Below are 9,070 nucleotides of genomic sequence, written 5' to 3'. Positions count from 1 at the left end.
GATTTTTTCCAAAACTTCTTAAGCATATTCTAACAATATAAAGTCCTTTTCCTAAGTTCATGCAAGACAATATAGTTATGGTTTGCTACCAAATATGCAGCAAACCAATACCTCTTGCTAAAACAAAACTAAATTTTTAAATTTCCAGTTTGCAATATTTATTATTTACCCATTTATGTGGTGACAACTAATCAAAAAATCAATTTACCTTGGAATACTATACACACTCTATTAGAAAATAAGTAATAATATTATTTTAAAAAAACTAGTACCATATTAGTTTATGGTATAAATTAATGTTTAAAGGAAATATTTTTACTTATTAATAAAGGATTTAAAACTGCAAATTACTAAACATGTGTACTAAGGCCTTATTTTTAATTGATTTGGGGTCCTGTATATTTTTATGCTTATTGATGCACTTTTTTAAAGTAACAAAATGTTTGGAAACTCGTTTTTAACTAACTAAGTTGCTTAAGATCTCCCTAAGTTGCTGAGGCTGGCTTTGAACCTGCAATTCTGCCTCAGCCTCCCAAGCCACTGAGATTACAGTTATACACCACTGCATCCAGTTTGCCTCCTCTAACTATTCAACTCTCTAAAAAATAGCTTCTCTACCACACACAGACCAGTGCTGATGAAAAGAATTCTATTGTGACAAGGATACCTTTCCGATGGGGTTAGTTTTCAGGACTTCGAATTGTTGTTTTTTCTTTTATTGTTTCATTTAGTAATTAAGCGTGCGTGGTCTTACTAACAACCCTTCTAAGAAATTTGTTCCAAGGATGCTAGGGATACCCATTGATGTGAATAACAATGATGTGAAGATTTGAAAAGCATTTGGTCAGAATTAGCAAAGATGAATAAATTGCTGGAGCTAGCTAGTAAATAACCTAATATACAAACAGAGATATGATAAATTGTGGTATAAAGGCGTATTAAGAATTGTAGCTAGCTGGAGCTAGCTACTGAATAACCTAAAAACCTAATATACAAACAGAGATGTGATAAATTGTGGTACAAAAGTGCATTAAGAATTGTAATGCAAAAAAAAGAGAGAGCTCATAATTTGGCGTGAACATACTTTATATACAGAGTTACGAAAAATTGTGCTGTGAATGGATAATTATGAATGTAATGCACTCCACTATTGTCAGGTATGTAAGAAATTAAAAAAAAAAAAGAAAAGAAAAGAAAAACAAAAAAAGTGGATGATCATCGCAGATATGCAAGTAAACAGTGTTTGCCGTCATCTGACTAATTTGATATAAAGTGCCCTCTTCCTAATCTTGTAATGTGCCACTATCTTCCCAGCCTCCTCTCCTCCAGGACAATCACCAGGTATTCAGTCCCAGACAATGGCTAAAATGTCTCATCAGCTAAGGTTAAAATTGTCTCAAATGCCAGAGGTCCGGTTCACTACATCAGTCCATTCAGCATCCTCTTCCAGAGCCTTATCTTATCCTTCTTTTCATTGTACTGAGCATTAATGCTTAATACAATACTCTTCTACAGTTCTAGTAAGTCCCTGTTTGACTCTTGATACTTTTAATTTGAATTTTCCTTCTTCCATTTGCCTTTATTCAGTAATTCACTCTCTTGTTCTATGACTGAAGCTGCTGTGGACCTGAGACCTCCTCTCCACCTCACCCACTTTGGTGGCAATGCTCACAAACATCTTGCAAGATTCCACCCAGGAATCTTATTCTAGCCCTATAGCAGATGGGTCACATATTTGACCCTTAAAATTATGTGACTATTTTACACGTTTACAGATGGACACGTTTTAAAGAAAACCTAACTTCATATTTCAGAAAGAAAAAAGCAATGTGAAAACACGGTAGGAATGAGGAACTGTCAAAGCCTGCCTTCCTTCGGTTTTTTACAGTCAGACACAGTTATGTGTTGTGTTTGGTTAGTCTCTGCAAGGAACAATAGTTGAGAAATCCTCTGACACACACAAACATGAGTAATAGCCAGTTATCTGGAACATAAATTAGAAATCCCAGGAACTCCAGTTTGAACTAGTCATCTGAAGGAGTAAATGGGAAATAGGAGACACATTTTTGTTTTCACAACTTGGATTTCTTACTCCAACACCTTTTTATTTCAGTAGCAAAGTCTGGAGAGGGTTTTCTCACCAGGAGGAAAGAAAATAAAACAAAAATGAAATGTCTTCACATAGCAAAATCATAAACTTAATTGTATAATTATAGATTTTAATATTTGCATTTATGATTATGATAATAGAAGTTACACATCATGTTATTCATAAGCTCCACATGCAACTCATAAGTCATGACCGTATTCTCATTCGACTGACATTAGTTTAATGATCCATTGATTTGCCAGTTGTCTTTTTTCCTCTGCATATCCTTCTTTTCCTCAGTCCTCAGCCTCCTCACCTGCCCTGTTCTCCTTTTACACATACTGCTCACTAACTCTTAAATCTCCTATAATCTCAGGCTTAATACCACTTCCTTCTGCACTTACTGGAAACTTCTGTTAACTGTGGTGGACTAGAACTGCCCGTCAATCCTCCCTATCCTCTGTCTTCTGAAAATGTGTTCTATACTGCCTTGTAATCATCAAGATAACACATAAAAAGGAAAAGAGGAACAGAGATGCACAGTCTTCCTCAGGCAGAAGCTCCTCAGAGGCAGAAGAAACACAGAGGCAAATCAGCTTGGGAAAATCAGGTAAGGAAAAGGAGTAATGAAATAATGTGAAAAGAATGAAAAGGAAAAGAATTAGTGAAAGAATTAAAGTTGCAAATTATTATGCTATGAGAAATAAATGCTTAAGATTATTTTTGTCTAACAATATAAGTGACAGTAAATAAATATAATTAGTAAATGCAAAAAAAATAAAAACATTATTTAGTCTGATATAATTACATACACCTGGAAACAATGCTTAGATCAGAACTAAACATGTCACCCAAAATCAGAAACCACTAATTCTTTTTTTTTATTGGTTGTTCAAAACATTACAAAGCTCACGACATATCATCTTTCATACATTTGATTCAAGTGAGTTATGAACTCCCATTTTTACCCCAAATACAAATTGCAGAATCACATCAGTTACACATTCACAATTTTTACATAATGCCATATTAGTGACTGTTGTATTCTGCTGCCTTTCCTATCCCCTACTATCCCCCCTCCCCTCCCCTCCCATCTTCCCTCTCTACCTCATCTGCTGTTGTTCAATTCTCTCCCTTGTTTTTTTTTTTTTTTTTTTTTAGAAACCACTAATTCTTGAATGAGGCTAATTCAATGATTTCAATGATGTCTCCTCACTTTGAGATCATGGACCAAAAAAAGAAAAGAACCAGGGGTAATCAGCAATCATTATCTCAATCACATAGAGAAAGTTTGTCTAAATTAAGAAAAAATAAGGTATAGAGAAGCAAAAGTGAGAAATAAAGAGAAAGAAGTCAAAGATAGGGAATAAAGGAGAAAGAGACATATTGAGAAATACCTGGTTGACCTCAGTAGAAGTAGATTTCTGTCACCTGCACCCCAATGGGTCCTGACTAATACAAAAATGGGAAATGGATGGTCATAGTAAAGATGCAAAAATGTATATATAACTGAGTTAAAAAGGATTAGAAAGCAATGATGATTCTTTCATCCTAAACTGGGAAGTTGACAATCTAATTATTCTTTGAGAAAGTATCTATTAGACAATTGCCTGTTGTGATTTAGAACTAAGGCGTGGTTCATTGCCTTCCTTTTTTCTCACCACACCAATTGTGGAAATGTGTGTATCCACAAGGTAGACTACTATCAGCATGAGTCCATGCTTGATCACAACGTGAGAAATAACTTTTGTGAGAAACTTTTTTTTAATGCAGAGCAATCTAGCATATGCTGACTGATTCAGAAATTGGTAACTAGAATGTGATATGTTGCATAAAAACAAAAATAAAATGTGTCATTGGCTTAAAGGCCAGGTGGCAGTCAAGAAGAAAACTGTTGCCAGATAGTGATATATGTTAAGTAACGACAATGCATTTAGTAACACTGTCACCAGTGATAACCTGGCAAACAGTGGACTTAATGAGTTTATAGTTCTGTGTCAGGAAATCATAGAAATTTAATACCCTGTGTTATTTACTGTTGTTTGTGCTTCACATGATATTACTGAAAACAAATTATCTTAGTAAAAGAATTCACCAGTTTGCAAAAAGAAACAATTGGGTCCAGAAATTTAGAACTTTAGTGGGTTGGAAAAACTATTTCTCAACTGCTTCTCAACCACAAGCACTAAAAAGATAAAATTGAAAAATTCTCTCAGCAGCAAAGGTCAATCAAAATCAGCCTTTCAGTAAGGATCAAAATAAAGTTCTGGTCATTACATCATTGACTCATTGTTAAAATCTCTGAAGGCACTAAAATTTCTCTAAGCTTGGCTCTGTGCATCCTTTCAATTGAATCAAGTGGCTCAGAAAAATGACAAAGAAAGTGACTGTCCAACTTAAACTTAATAGATTCTTAATGGATAAAGATAGAGAAAGTAGAGCTGGGGCTCTAGTTCAGTGCCAGAGCACTTGCCTAGCATGTGTGAGGGACTGGGTTCAATCCTAGAGCTGCCTAAAAAAAAAAAATAAAATAAACTACAACTACAAAAAAAAAGTTACCAAAAATTAAACAAATAAAATAATCTACAACTGCAAAAAAAAAATAAAGATAGAAAAAGGAAGGAGGAACAGCTTAGCAAATCAAAGAATTATGTCCACAGAACTATTCAGAGAAAAGTACTCTAGAGGTGACAGACTATTGACTCTATGAGACTGATTTAAATCCAACTAACTTGAGTACCCAGCTAACTGAAGTCAGGAAAGAGGCTGTGGGCACCGGTCAGTCCCCAAAGAAGGCATATTGTCCAACATTTACTTCAGAGGTGGAGAATTGAAGTAAGAGCAAAGGAAGGACCTTCACAAGTGCAAACTAAGGGCCAGAATGAACAATGAACCTGGCCTCCCTTTCCAGAAAGCAGATTCTGGGCCTAATTAAGAGACATTCTCCATCTTCAGGGTAAAGAGACTTCTCTCATTTTCCCAGCAGGATTTTAGAATTGTTACAAATAACGATCTTCAGGGTTACTCCTAACCATCTCCTTTCCAATGAGACCATTTGAAGCAGTTATTTTGTCCCTGTTCTACATGGTATATTGGGTTTTCAGTTCATAGATCTTTACTCAGGACAACCCACATCTAGATGTCATGTAGGAACTACTGAGCATGGATCACACAGTGACCCTGAACTTGTGAGCTTGTTGCTGAGACTGACTATAAATTCAAGAATGCCACCTTGGAAGGGAGGTGAGTGTATCATGTCTACAGGGGATCAAGAAGCCAGACTCAGGTTGTCATTAGTGCTCTCTCAAAAGATTTCTAGCTCTCCTCCTAGTAGGCACAGAATTGGATGGTCTTTCTTTCCCTTACCACTTTGAAGCTAAGCCAATAAAATATGAGCAGCCATGATGTATATCACTTCCAGGAAGAATCTTTAAAAGCCATTGTGCAATATTCTCTGTTGCCTTTTTCTTGCCTTGATGGTTTTGGACATGTATGCATATGGAATCTTCATCAGTCTGGTGTCTGTGAGACTATGGTGACCAGAGCCCCCTACTGACCCATGGCAATTACGTAAAGTAAGAAATAAATTTCTGTGAATTTAAATAACTGGAATGATTGTGGTTGTAGTTTAATCACAGCATAATCTCATCTATCCCGACAGACCTTCTAAAGCAAAAGGAAAAAAAAAAAAAACAACTTTAAAGGAGGCCTTTTCTGCAAGGATTGCCATAGGTCAGATAATAACATTTTCTACAGCATTGCGAAACTCCATGTATTCAATCAAACCAAAAGTTAGTGCCTTGAACCAGAAGGGAAATACCTAGATGGAAATTAAGAAAGGTAAAGCCATGATTTCCCTGCTTTTCTCCAAGATTCCCCACTGGACAAGCTGTGAGTTGCAGAGAGGACAATGCCCGCCTTCATCAAGTGCCAATCACTGCAATACATCCTGGCCTGAGCCTTTCTATTACTCCCTTCCCATGAAGAAGCCAAGATAGCAGTCTTAAAACTAAGGGCTGGAGAGGACAGCAGGTGCTAAAAGGGAGATGACAAAGGACTCCTCTAGATTTATTGACCATCGCTCTCAAAACTTCAGTCACAGCCAACAGAGAGCTACAGAGCTGAGGCTGCTGCATCCCACCAGGATTTTAAAGGATTTGTGTTACCAAACAGATGCTGAGCCTAGACTAAATCAGTGGTTCTCAATTATGGTTCAGAGACATGATCTGGAGAAACCTCTACTCATTTGCAGTGAAATGAGAGAAATAAAGACAATGTCATCATTCTAATGAAGTCGAACATACTCAGCTTAGAGGACTGTTATGTGTTTGAACATTATGTTCCCTAATTCTGTGATATTAAAATGTCCGTACATTTATCAAATGGAAGCAAAAGAAAAATGATAGGTTTGTATTGTTAGTATTAATGTTTTTACTTGAAAAAATTAAGTGTGACAATCTTATATTGTCTCCATTATTTTTACTAAAATTTGGCTTAATCGTGGAAATTATCATTTTTACTTGCTCATCAGATCTAAAGATTACTAAAAAACTACAAATCTTTATACACATAATATTCTGTTCATTTACAGTAGGATAAAATGTAACTTGATGGAATTTTAAATCTTCTTGTACCATCCACTGGAATCAAATAGTCCGATAGGATGACCACTAGCCACATGTGGCTAGTCCAAATTGAGATGTGCCACACGTGTAAAACACACACCAGAATTTCAAAGACAGTATTTTTATTTATTTTAATATCTTTATTTTGTTTATTTATTTTTTTATGTGGTGCTGAGGATCGAACCCAGGGTCTCACATGTGCGAGGTGAACACTCTACCGCTGAGCCACAATCCCAGCCCAAAGACGGTATTTTTAAAAAGGGAATAAACATCTCATTTACAATTTTATATTGGTTACATGTTGAAATGCTAACATTTTGAAGATGTTAGTTAGACTAATCTCACATGTTTCTTTTTACTTTTCTTTTTACTTCTAATGTGGCTGCTAAAAACTTTGAGATGACATATGTAGCTCACATTGTATTTCTATTGGAGATCCCTGTTCTGAAAAAAAAAAAAGAAGTGTTTTCATGATCAAGCACAATTAAGACTGTGTTCTTTCTGGTCTTATTCATACAGCGTTTGCATGGCTTCACCAAACCATAATAGCTGACTGAAACACCTGTCTTCAAAAGCCTCATTTCATTTCGCTGATTATGATCTTTTTCTTATCTTTTGTACCATATGATCATGAGACTAGTTTTCTTAATAGTCTTCATTTGATTATGCTACTCCATTGCCCAGAAATTAATATCACCTTACATAATTTATTTTCTATTATTCTAAATTAATCAGCCTAATATTTGGCACTCCCCAATAGCTTCATCGCTAGCTCTTTAATAATTTCTGTTATTTTCTGGTGCTAGGCCCGTCTCAACTAGCCATTTGCACATTCTCATACTTTGCTCCCATTTGTCTCTGATACAAAATGTTGTTCACATTAGTTTCCATCCATGTGCAGTCTCCATCCACATGCTTCTCTGCCTTCTACCCTCACAGCACCTCTTTCCTTCTGCAGAAAACCTCCATGGGTGGCCCTACCAGGCTCTCTCTACCTGTCTCCCCAATACCCTTTCGTATCTCCTTTAAACATTATATTAATGGCATCCCCATTTGAATTAATAGAGATATTTGATAAACATATACTTTGGGCAATTCATGTATGTGCCTCTGTCTCCATAGCTAATTTATAAATCACTTTAAAGCAGAATATCATATTTCACAAAATAGCATAGCTGTTTTGCATCTAAAAGATCAACTTTTCATTTTACAAGTGAAGTAACTGTAGATCAGAGCTTTTAAGTTACTTATCAGAGGTTATGTGTCTAATTAATAACAAAACTAAGACTCCAGTTCCCAAGTTGCTCCTGGCACTTCTGGAACAAGTCTCTTTCACTTTTCTAATTTCTTCTGCCTCCCAACATGTAGGAGATAACCCTTCTATAAGTCAAGTCGTCTCAGATGAGGCATGCAGAGGCATCGGCAGCAGACTGATAGCTCCTGGAGGGAACAAGACTGGGATTAGGGCAAAGAGCACAAAATCTCCTGTAGGGCCAATCCCAGGGGCAAAGAGTAAATTAAATCCTAGGCAAGTGAGAAGAGCTTAGATGCAAGGCTTCTGTTGTGGCAGGGGAGTTGCAGTTCACCCAAGAAATCTGAAGTAACTGAAGCTTAATGACTTAGCATAATGAGCTTGTTGGGAAAGAACGAAGGAAGGTGACTCCTGGCTGAAAGTACAGTTTACCAGACACGAAAAAGCAAGGTCGACACTGTTATCTAACAGACTAAATCACTCCTTTTCACTGTCAGTCTTGAACCAGACAGGCATAATCTAGATAGAAGGAGTCTCTATTGTAAAAGTTTGAGGGAACCAAGGTTAATAATAGTAATTTCTACAAAAAGAGTTTGCACTTAACAAATGCCATCAATTTGTATTACTGCTCAAGATGATAGATGGATAGATAGATGGATAGATGGATGGATGGATGGATGGATGATGAATGGATGGATGGATGGATAGATGAATAGATGACAGGGAGAGAGAGAGAAAGAGAGAGAGAGAGAGAGAGAGAGAGAGAGAGAGAGAGAGAGAGAGTTTTGCTTCTTGCCCTGCCATCATATTCTTCACACTATCAATTTTGCAGAGGGTCACTATATTCTATGTTCCTATTATAACCATCAAGAGGATGTATGACAACATATGAACTGGGGCTTGGCTTGCTACTTAATGGTTAATTTTCTGCTAAAACGACATAATATTTCCTGGTCACTTTTATCTGAGACATAATTGTTTATATTTGGGGTAAAACATCTTTTGAAATCTTTGTGCCTATTAGTTGCTCTATCCTAATTGCATGTTTTGCTTAATATCTTTCACCAAAGGCCATCTCATTTCTCATGTATTTAATTGATACTA

Source organism: Ictidomys tridecemlineatus, chromosome 9, assembly GCF_052094955.1.
Source record: "Ictidomys tridecemlineatus isolate mIctTri1 chromosome 9, mIctTri1.hap1, whole genome shotgun sequence".
NCBI classification, from domain to species: Eukaryota; Metazoa; Chordata; class Mammalia; order Rodentia; family Sciuridae; genus Ictidomys; species Ictidomys tridecemlineatus.
This window is presented reverse-complemented; position numbering follows the sequence as displayed.